Source organism: Peromyscus californicus, unplaced genomic scaffold (assembly GCF_007827085.1).
Source record: "Peromyscus californicus insignis strain IS unplaced genomic scaffold, ASM782708v3 Scaffold_8__1_contigs__length_139910024, whole genome shotgun sequence".
NCBI classification, from domain to species: domain Eukaryota; kingdom Metazoa; phylum Chordata; class Mammalia; order Rodentia; family Cricetidae; genus Peromyscus; species Peromyscus californicus.
The window spans coordinates 106,765,175-106,777,584 of NW_026294606.1; the positions used below are offsets into that span (position 1 = coordinate 106,765,175).

The 12,410-nt window shown below is 41.6% G+C and overlaps 1 protein-coding gene across 1 annotated transcript in view; it reads right to left on the bottom strand.

The window, feature by feature from the left end:
- Positions 1-12,410, bottom strand: part of LOC128104186 (acylcarnitine hydrolase-like) — a 145,024-nt gene that overhangs the window by 74,993 nt on the left and 57,621 nt on the right. The gene's annotated exons all lie outside the window — the stretch shown is intronic.

Here is a 12,410-nt window from a genome sequence, read left to right on the forward strand (position 1 = left end):
CTTAATAACATCACATTGGAGCCTAAGTTTCAATATAGAAATATGACTCACAGATACTTTCAAAACAAATTACATAGAGGATCTCAGGTCAGTGACTTGTCTTGAAAACATCCTATTGTGTTTGTAGATTAAATGTCACCTACTATTTCATTTTAACAAAATACGTACATTAATCGATATTGATTTCTTTTTTCTACCCTTTTTATCATTCAACCCCATTCATCTATTCTGTCCCAAAGTAGTCGGTTGACACTATTTTATTCTAGATGTAGGTTTAAATATCTATTATCTACTCCAGTCTGAGACAGTGTGTGTGTGTGTGTGCACATGTGTGTGTGAATGCATATGCATGTTTCTGTGCGTGCATGCATCCTTACATATTTGTGCATATATGTGTATGTGATTTTGTGCCTGTGTGTTTGAGTACACACGTGTGTATGTGAACATGCATACAATTGTGTGCATGTGTGTGTTTACATGCATGTATGTGTGGGTTACATGTGTGTGTCCAGAAGTAACAAGTTGATTATTTTGTGTCTGCTGAGGGTTGTCTTGAGTTTTAAGAATTCTGTAGACATGACAATGTCCATATTTGCATGATCACAGCACATCTGTGAAGATGTTTGACTATGGAGTGAGTGGTAATAGAAGGCCCATACATGTACAAAAGAGATTGCTGTCCCCAGTCTCCCTGAGCACTTGTCCATGTATGGGGGGAGGGGTTCTTCTGACTTCCATGGTTCCCCTGCAAACCTCCTGCTCTACGTGATAATCATCTTCCCCTTGATTATCCATATACAGGACTTTCATTCTTACCTCTTTGCTGTTATTAATCATTTTTGGCCTTTCTAATAAATACCATCTCTTTTACTTTATATCATTATATAAAAGTGCGAAATTATGCTTAAGCTCCCTGAATTCTCCAAAAATAGTTTCTATTTTTCATTAAGAGACCAGATCCTTCAAGCTAGAAATCACAATATGTCCTAGTGCCTTATGTCTGCTCAGCTTGCCCAACAAGCCAAGTTTTCCAAGGTTGGCAAACTCCCTCTTTTAAAATCCAGTCCAAGGAATACTAATCCGAGGACAGCATAACCTCTGTGGTCAAAGTGAAGATCATTGATTGTCCATCCTGGACACCATGCCAGGGAAAGATACCCTCCAGAAGGGCAGCTGCCAGATTCTCCAACTATGTCCTGAGCTCATTATTGGGCTCCTGATGCCAATGGTTAAGACGTATCAGGATGTTCAGGTAACACAAAGACTCTAGTTCCATGTCTTTGATCTTAGAAGAGCTGAGACAGTCCATCTCCTAAAGCCTTGCTGCTCCTTCAGTGGGGAAGCTGAGGGAAGAGAGAACATCTGCCTAGGCCAGGACTGGGAGCACAGATAATTTAAAGGGGAGATACTTAATTGACATCTTGTTTTACTGACCGGGGCGGGGCGGGAGGGATGGGTACAGCATGGTTGTACCATGCCAGTGGAAACATTCAGAAAAATATTGAGGAGGAAGGCCTGCTGAGCCAGGCTGTGGGTACTCCAGATTTCTGAGAGCTAGAGAGATGGAACCAGGTTCTCAGGTGGCACTATTGGTTGTCTGAAGTAGATACCCATCCAATTTCCTCCATGAAGTCTGCCTTAGCCAAGTAGGAGTTCTTGAAGCTGTACTCTTTTATGAATCTTGACATATTCTCTGGAATTCCAAACTCCTGTTCATGGCTCAGTGTCTCAGCATTATCATAAGCTCTGAGCATCCAGAGAGTTCATGTGTTGGAACCAAAGGGCCCAAAAATGTTTGTCAGGTGGATAAATGACTCTGAACTTGTTCTCAGTAGGAGTCGCCACCATGCTAGCCACAGTATAGATCAGAAATGAACAGGAAAAGGGCGCTGAAGAAGTGCCACACAAAAGCAGAGGTACATCCAAATTAAAGACATCATCAGTCTAGTAGTGTTCATAGACACCTACAGAACACTCCATTTAAACACTACAAAATATACATTTTTTTTCTTCAAAGTCCATGAGAATCTTTTATAAAGCAGATTTCATAGCTGGTGGTGGTGGGACTTGCCTTTAATCCCAGCAATCAGGAGTCAGAGGCAGGTGAATCTCTATATGTTGGAGGCTAGCCTGGTCTACAGATCTAGTTCTGGGATAGCCAGGGCTATACAAAAAACCCTGTCTAAAATGGAATACATTGTGTATTAGGACACAAAACAAGTTTTAGAAATACATGAATATTGAAATAATTACATCTACTTGATCACAATAGAATAAAAGTCTGAATCCACAGTCAGAGAAACTGTAGAACACATACAATCTTCTGGAGATTAAACAACATGCTACTGGATGATGAATGCATCATTGAAGAAATCAAGACAGAAATGTAAAAATGTGTAGAATCAAATCAAAAGGAAAAGACAACAATGCCAAACCCTCAAGGACACACTCAAGGCAGTTCCAAGCTCTAATGACTACATTAAATACTCAAATGTCTAGCCCTTCTCCATCCGAGGGATCCTCAACACACACCTCCTTAGAGAAGCCAGAGCATCATAAACACGGTGACTCTAGGTTGGGGGTAATGGTTGTTGGTATCTAGAATGGCTCCAGAGGCCACTCTGTGCCTTCCCAGGGAACCAAAGGGTGAGAAAATCCAGCAGATATGGTTCCACCACCTGCTAAATACTGGCTCTCCAACACTGGCTCCTCTCTGTCTAGTCAGTACCACCCTCCTGCAGCTACCACTTTGCCCTTCCCCCAACAAGCTGTTTGCCATCACCTCTGTGAGTACAAATTCTTGCATGGGCAAGGCCTGAAATATCTTCTTTGTGGGAAGCATAGCACATCCATTGCAACACAGACTCAGACCAATCATGCCACTGAAACAATTTTCTGAATGCTGTGGCCTAAGGATTCCTGATTCTCTTCTGTGGCATGCTAAGACTCCATAAGGTGGGGGGAGGGATGTAGACTGGCATCAGAGAGTCAGAGACTGAGAAGGTTGGTGGCAAGGGACAAGGAAGGACTAAACTAATACAGCTGACAGATGACAGTGAGGGAAACTGCATCACCCAATGCCCACACCAAAGCCCATGGGGTGGCCCTTTGACACACAGATGGTCAATGATAAGTGAAGATACTCAACCTAAGGATTTTGTCAGGTGGAGGGACTTTGAGGAGCTAGAACTATAGGTCACAGGTGCCAGGCAGAAAGTTCAAAACAGAGGGATAGATGTGACTTTTCCCTCCTCTGGGGGGCTGTGACTGTACCTGTGACTCTAGCTGCTACTGACTCCCAGAGAATAATAAAATTAATAATGCCTTCATAGTGCCATTAAGCTCTGAGTATCATCTCCTTGGCCATAGGAGCACCCTTGTGCCCTCCAGAATGACCATGAGCAAGTTTCTTGGCCTTAGGGCAAACAGTTCCTAGACCAGTGGTTCTCAACCTTCCTAATGCTGCAACTGTTTAATACAGTTCCTCATGTTGTGGTGACTGACACCCCCACCCTGCACTGCAACCATAAAATTATTTTTACTACTTCATAACCGTAACTTTGCTACTGTTGTGAATTGTAATGTAAACATTTACATTTTCTGGGACCTCAGACTACATGAGTGAAAGGGTTGTTCCAACCCCAAAGGGGTTGTGACCCAGAGGTTGAGAACCACTGTCTTAGACCCACATTCCCCTGCTAATTGAGAATCTATAGATTATCTTTCCTATGCATCCCACCTTGGGAGAGGGAATGAGTTAGTTCTAGGCTAAAAGTTAAGTTCTCTGGGTCCTAATGAGAAGTTGAGTCAGGAGGGTACAGTATCCAAGGTGTTTGAGCAACCCTTGATGCCCATCACTCCAGGTGTCCAAGCGTGAGCCCTGCTGACCTCACGCCAGGATTTCCAATATAACCCAACCTAAGTGGACTTTGCTTACCTCACCCTGTGACCCTTGCATGTTGTTTCTCAGGCTCTGGGAGGTCACCAAGGCCTTTGAGGTAGGAATATCTGCCTTACTTACTGAACATTCTTTGCTGAGATTCCTGGATTCAGAATCACTTGTAACTCTATGAAAGCATAGTGCTGTGTCTCATCTTCTTTTATCCCTCCCTGATAAAAGGGACACCAAAGTGGAACTGCTTACACACAGGCCCAGGATTACATGAGAAGGTAAGTGTGAGAACATGCCTGTGCTCAGCATGCTGCATGAAGCAGAGAAATAGGAGAAACTCTACCTACAGGCCAGCCTGGGCTGCATAGCAAGAGACTGTCTCAAAGTAACCATATAAATGAATAATAAAATAAAATATCCTGAGTATGCTGGCTAGTTTTGCCAACTTGACACAAGCTATAGCTATATGAAAGAAGGGAATCTCAGTTAAGAAAATCCCTTTTTAAGATCCAGCTGTAGGGCATTTTTAAAATTAGTAATTGAGACGGGAGGTCCCAGCCTACTGTAGGTGGCATCATCCCTAGGCTGATGGACCTGGTTTCTATAAGTTCAGGAAATCATGGAGTTGGCATGGTCTAACTGCCTTGAGAGGCATGTATCAGTCATAATTTTTGAGATTTGAACCTGCAGTTCCTGGGGGGCATTTTCTGTGCCTTTCAGTTCCTGCCTTCAGGCAGGAAAGCATATAGGCCACCTGTGTCTCTCTGTGTACCATAGAGTTTAGTAAAGCATGCAGAAACTGTTTAAACAACTGACATGCACCACCTGCACTATTTGGAGGAAGAAGTGAGTAACTGGTCTCCCACCTGAACTGCCCCAGTTCCTGGGCCTTCCCACTCCCATCTCAGCCCCAGCAGCCAGCCAGCCAGCAGGTAAGAGTCCTGCAAGCAGGAAGCACCACCACCACCACCACCACCACCACCACCACCACCACCACCACCACCACCACTCCTGCCATCCATTCGACCCTGTAACCTGAAAGACCCACTGCACTACCCAAGCCCACCCAGTCCGTCATCCTCTCCCTGGCCAACCATCCCTCTCAAAGTCAGCATCCCCTAGAGGCACAAGCACCATTTGCACTAATCAAAAGAAGAACAGCCTCCCCATTAACGGCCCTCTCCAGCAAAATCAGCAGATCCTTTAGGCACAAGCACCACCCACACTAGTTAAAAGAACAAGCATAGGCAAAACCTATCTCAGTTGGAAGAACAAACCCCATAGGCACGAATAAAGCCCCCACCAGCCAGAAGAACTGGACAATACACTATATCTAGGTACTCAACCCCCCACAACCTCAGGTGAGACAACCCTACATGACTTGACAACCAGCCAATCACAGGAACCCTTGGCCATTCAGGACAAAAGACAATAAAGGAAACAGACAATGAAGGAACAAAAGGCCCATGCAACAAAGACATCACAAGAATCAACACCTGTTCCTATAATTATCCCAAACACAGGTGGGTAAATGGCAGTGTAAGAATACATTCAGCAACATAAAGAGCTGTATGAAAGACACAGGGATCGCACAGCAATGTAGAAATGGATGAGATCTACATGAGCAAACTGGGGGTGAGGAGGGCTAATGGAGAGCAAGGGTTGGGGGAAAGAGAGCTTAGGGGAGCGGAAGGTCCCAGCTAGATTAGGAACAGAGTGGGAGAACAAGGAAAGAGATACCATGATAAATGAAGACATCATGGGAATAGGAAGAAGCAGAGTGCTAAGGAGGTCCCCAGGAATCCATAAAGATGACTCCACTATAGACTGCTGGCAATGGTCAAGAGGGTGTCTGAGCTGACCTACTCTGATGATGGCCAAACACCCTAACTGTCATGATAGAACCCTCATGCAGTGACTGATTGAAGCAGATGCAGAGATCCATGGCAAAGCCCCAGGCAGAGCTCCAGGAGTCCAATCTACGAGAGAGAGGAGGGATTCTATGAGCAAGAGATATCGAGACCATGATTGATTGAAAAAAGTACACAGACAACTAGCCAAACTAGTGGAAACATATGAACTGTGAACCAATAGCTGAGGATCCCCCATGGTACTGGGCTAGGCCCTCTGGATAAGTGAGACAGTTGTTTAGCTTGAACTGTTTAGGGGGTCCCCAGGCAGTGAGACCAGATCCTGTCCTGAGTGCATGAGCTGGTTTTTGGAACCTATGCTGTGCCTACGCTGAGACACTTTGCTCAGCCTTGGTGTAGGGAGGAGGGGCTTGGACCTGCCTCATCTGAATATAGGAGGCTCTGCTGACTCCCCAGGGAAGACCTTGCCTTGGAGGAGGAGGTGGGAATGGGGAGTGGGTTGAGGGGGTACGACTAGGGAATGGGAGAAGGGAGGACAGGGGAATCAGTGGTTGAAATGTAAAATGAATATAAAAAAAATCTCTTAATAAAAAAAATAAATAAAAAGAGCTACAAAGGAAAAAGGCAAAATAAAGTAACATACAAAGACAGATGTATCAGAATTACACCTGAATTCTCAGTGGAGACCCAGAAAGCCAGAAGGTCTTGGACAGACATTTTGCAGACACAAAGAGACCACAGATGCTAGCCCAGACTACTAAACCCATCAAAATGTTCAATTATCATAGATAGAGAAAACAAGATATTCCATGATAAAACTAGATTTAAACAATACCTCTCCAAAAATCTAGCCCTACAAAAAGTACTAGAAGGAAAACTCCAACTCAAGGAAGTTAGCTGTACCCACAACAGCACAGGTAATAGATAATTTCACACCAGCAAATCCCAAAGAAGGGAAACACACACACACACTACCAATACCACCACCAGCAAAACCCAAAAATAACAATAATTAATAATCACTAGTCATTAATATTTATAAATATCAATGGACTTAATTCACCCATAACAAAGACACAGGCTAACAGAATGGGTATGAAAACAGGATCTATCCTTCTGCTGCATATGAGAAACATACCCCAACTTCAAAGACATTACCTCAGAGTAAAGGGCTGGGAAAAGATTTTTCCAATCAAATGGAAGTCAGATATTAGTATCTATCCTAATATCCAAGAAAATAGGATGCAGAGATCCATGACTAGGCCCTGGGTGGATCTCTGGGAGTCCAATTAACGAGAATGAGGAGGGTTTATATGAGCGAGAATTGTTGAGACCAAGGTTGGATAAAGCACAGGGACAAATAGCCAAATGAATGGAAACCCATGAACTATGAACCAATGGCTGAGGGGTCCACACTGGATCAGGCCCTCTGAATGGGTGAGACAGTTGATTGGCTTGATCTGTTTGGGAGGCATCCAGGCAGTGGGACCAGATCTTGTGCTCATTGCATGAGTTGGCTGTTTGAAACCTGGGGCCTATGCAGGATTGTTTGGCTTGGCCTGGGAGGAGGGGACTAGACCTACCTGGACTGAGTCTACCAGGTTGACCTCAGTCTGTGGGGAAGGCTTTGCCCTGGAGGAGATGGGAATGGGGGGGGGGCGTTGGGGGGAAGGTGAGGGGGACGGGAGGGGGGAGAACAAGGGAATCCGTGACCGATATGTAGAACTGAATTGTATTGCAAAATAAATTAAAATAAATTAAAAAAAAAATTATCCAGAGACTCATCGCAGGGAAAAAAAAAAAAAAAAAAAAAAGAAAATAGATTTCAAATGAAAATTAATCAAAAGAAATGGATAAGAAAAATTCATATTCATCCAGCAAGATGAAGTCTCAATTCTGAACATATATGCCTCAAATACAAGGGCAACCACATTTGTAAAAGAAACATTACTTAAACTTGAATCACGTAAGAAACCCCACACACTAATAGTGGGAGACTTCAACACCCCACTCTCACCAATGGACAGGTGTGTCAGCCAGAAACTTCAGAGGGAAATAAGGGAACTGACAAATGTTATGACTCAAATGGACTTAACACACATCTATAGAACATTCAACTGAAACACAAAAGAATATACCTTCTTCTCAGCACCTCATGGAACCTCCTCTAAAATTGACCACATAGTTGGTCACAGAGCAAATCATGACAGATACAAAAAAATTAAAATAACCCCCTGTATCTTATTGCATAACCATGTTTTAAAGTTAGAATTCAACAACAACACAAATTACAGAAAGCCTACAATCTCATGGAAACTGAACAATGCTCAACTGAATCACCACTGAGTCAAGGAAGAAATAAAGAAAGAAATTAAAGACTACCCAGAATTCATTGAAAATGAATGTACAACATGCCTAAACTTATGGGACACTATGAAAGTAGTGCTAAAAGGAAAGTTCATAGCACTAAGTACCTTCATAAGGAAATTGGAGAAACCACACACTAGTGATTTAACAGCACACTTGAAAGCTCTAGAACAAAAACAAGTAAACTCAACCAGGAAGAGTAGATGACAGGGAATAATCAAACTAAGGGCTCAAATCAATAAAATAGAAACAAAGAGAACAATACAATGAATCAATGAAACAAAGAGTTGGTTCTTTGAGAAAATCAACAAGATAGGCAAACTCTTATCTAAACCAACCAAAGGGCAGAGAGAAAATATCCAAATTAACAAACTCAGAAATGAAAAGGGGGACATAACAACAGACACTGAGGCAATCCAGAAAATCATTAGGTCATACTTCAAAAACGTGTACTCCAGAAAATTGGAAAATCTAAAAGAAATGGACCATTTTCTAGATAAGTACAACTTACCAAAAATAAATCAAGACCAGACTAAACAAACTTAAATAGACCTACAACCCATAAAGAAATAGAAGCAGTCATTAAGTCTCCCAAACAAAAAAAAGCCCAGGGACAGATGTTTTCAGTACAGAATTCTACCAGAATTTGAAAGAAGAATTAATAACAATACTCCGCAAATTGTTCTCACAACAGAAGAAGAAAGAACATTGCCAAACTTTTTATGAGGCTACAGTCATACTGATACCCAAATCACATAAAGACACAACAAAGAAAGAGAATTACAGACCAATCATCCTCATCAACATTGATGCAAAAATATTCAAAAATTTCTGACAATCCAAATCCAAGAACACATCAAAAAAAAAAATCATCCACTGTGATCATGTAGATCTCAGAGATGCAGGGATAGTTTAACATACAAAAATTTGTCAATATAATACACCATATAAACAAACTGAAAGAAAAAACCCACATGATCATTTCATTAAACACTGAAAAAGCCTTTGAAAAAATCCAACACCACTTCATGATAAAGGTCTTGGAGAGATCAGAAATACAAGGAACATACCTAAACATAATAAAGGCCATATACAGCAAACCAACAGCCAACATCAAAGTAAATGGAGAGAAACTCAAAGTGATTCCACTAAAATCAGGAATAAGACAAGGCTGTCCACTCTCTCTGTAACTCTTCAGTATAGTACTCGAAGTTCTAGCTAGAGCAATAAGACAACAAAAGGAGATCAAGTGGATACAAATTGGAAAGGAAGAAGTCAAACTTTTGCTATTTGCAGATGATATGATAGTATACATAAGTGACCCCAAAAATTTGACCAAGGAACTCCTACAGCTGATAAACACCTTCAGTAATGTGACAGGATACAAGATTAACTTAAAAAAACAAAAACAAAAACCAATAGCCCTCCTGTATACAAATGATATAAGAGCTGAGAAAGAAATCAAGGAAACATCACTCTTTACAGTAGCCACAAGTAACATAATATATCTCGGAGTAATTCTAACCAAACATATGAAAGACCTATATAACAAAAACTTTAAGTTTGAAGACAGAAATTGAAGAAGATATCAGAAAATGGAAAGATCTCCCAATCTCTTGGATAGTAGGTAGGATCAACATAGTAAAAATGGCAATCTTACCAAAAGCAATCTACAGATTCAATGCAATCTGCATCAAAATCCCAATACAATTCTTCACAAACCTCAAAAGAACAATGCTCAACTTCATATGGAAAAACAAAAAACCCAGGGTAGCCAAAACAATTTTGTATAATAAAGGACTCTCTAGAGGCGTCATCATCCCTGCCTTCAAGCTCTACTATAGAGCTATAGTAATAAAAACAGCTTGGTATTGGCATAAAAATCAACATGTGGACCAATGGAATTGAATTGAAGACCCTGACATTCATCTACACACCTATGATCACCTGATTTTTGACAAAGAAGCCAAAATTGTACAATGGAAAGAAACATCTGCAAGTGTTACTGGCATAACTGGATATTGACAAGTAGAAAAATGCAAATAGATCCTTATCTATCTCCATACACAAAATTCAAGTCCAAGATCAAAGACCTCAACATAAATTCAGTCACGCTGAATCTGAAAGAAGAAAAAGTGGGAAGTAGCCTTGAACACACTGGCACAGGAGACCACTTCCTAAATATAACACCAGTAGCACAGACACTGAGAGCAACAATTAGTAAATGGGACCTCCTGAAACTGAGAAGCTTCTGTAAGGCAAAGGACATAGTCAGTAAGACAAAACAGCAGCCTACAGAATGGGAAAAGATCTTCACCAACCCCACATCTGACAGAGGCTTGATTTCCAAAATATATAAAGAACTCAAGAAACTAGACATCAAAATACCAAACAACCCAATTACAAAAAATTTACAAGGAGTTTTTCATTTGATGAGTGTGCAATGTCCTTCCCTATTTCTTCTGATTCTTTTATATTTGAAGTCTATTTTGTCAGATATTAAAATGGCTATTCCAGCCAGGCGGTGGTGGCGCACGCCTTTAATCCCAGCACTCGGGAGGCAGAGCCAGGCGGATCTCTGTGAGTTCGAGGCCAGCCTGGGCTACCAAGTGAGTCCCAGGAAAGGCGCAAAGCTACACAGAGAAACCCTGTCTCAAAAAACCAAAAAAAAAAAAAAAAAAAAAATGGCTATTCCAGCTTCCTTCTTAGGTCTATTTGCTTAGAAGATCTTTTTCCAACCCTTTACCAGACATGATCCCTAGCCTTGATGTTAGGCTGTATTTGGAGGATGCAAGAGAAGAATGGATCCTCTTTTCCAATTCATTCCATTAGTCTGTGTCTTTTTATAATGGATTTGAGACTACTGATGCTGAGAGATAGCAATGGCCAATGGTTATTGACTCTTATCATTTTGTTGTGGTTGGTGCTGTTGGTGGCAGTGGTGGTGGTGAATGAGTGTGTGTGTGTGTGTGTGTGTGTGTGTGTGTGTGTGTGTGTGTGTGTGTGTATGTCTGTGTGTCTCTTCTTTTGAATTCGCTGGTCTATTTATTGCAAAGATTATTTAATACTTGTGTTTTCTTGAACACACTTGTTCTATTTAGGTTGGTGTTTTTCTTCTAGCACCTTTTTTAGGGTTGGATTTGTAGATAAACATTGTTAAAATTGGTTTTTGTCACAGATTGTCGGTGCACAGATGTGTGCGTTTACATGGATCCGTTGAAAGAAAATTCAGAGTTACCTTGAGAATGAATCTATCCTTTTTGGCTGCAGGGGGCGTCCAGTCTTGAGGACTGAAGCAATTTCCCTTCACCCAGGGCATTTTTATTTTTCTCTATATTTACAGTTTAGCCAGTTGATTTCCATATGCTCAAAACAATCTGAAAGGAGCTCCCAAAAATACAATGCCAAGTGCAAATTCCTCAATTTCTTGGGTACCATGGTTTTCTGGGTTTCCTGAACCAAGTTTGCACAGGCCTTTGATCCTTGGGAGACTCTCAGACAAGAATCACATAGGGCAATAAGAGAAACAAAAAGTGTCAGTTAAAAAAAAAGAATGGATTAGGGCTAGGTGCTACTCTCTGGAGCCAGGCCAGGAGTAGCTCAGCAGAAATGCCACCACAGGTCTTATGTGGCATGTCTCATTTCCTCCACCTATGATGATTGAAAGTTCTTCTAGGTATAATAGTATGAGCTGGTACCTATGGTCTCTTAGACTCTACAGCACAACTTCCCAGGCCCTTCTGACTCTTCCATTGAGAAGTCAAGTGTATTTCTAATAGGTCTACCTTGATATGTTACTTGGTCTTTTTCCCTTTCAGTTTTAAGTATTCTTTCTTTAATCTGTACATTCAGTGTTTTTATTATTATGTGCTGAGGGGAACTTCTTTTCTGTTCCAGTCTATTTGGTTGAAATGAGAGGCCCAGGTTCTCTTCCCAATGTGTCTGACCTTGGACCAAGGTACAACTTGGCTTCTAGGGCAAAGAGAATGTTGTTTGGGCCTGCAACAAAGTCTTCAGGCCTTTATCAGAAGCTGAGCCAAGAGAGTACCAGGGCAGGATGGGTATACTGACCTTGATGCCTCTTATTCCTAGATATTCTACTGTGAACTCTGGTGAATTTTTGCCACACCACCAGTTAGAGTCACTCTAAGGAGGCCACACTTACCTCAGCATGTGACCCTGGTCTGCAATTGGCAATTCTAATGGTTACTCAGCATTATAGTCAAGAAGCTCTAACCTGCTCCTGCATGGCTGCTCTTCTGAACAGTCTTGGTTCAGGT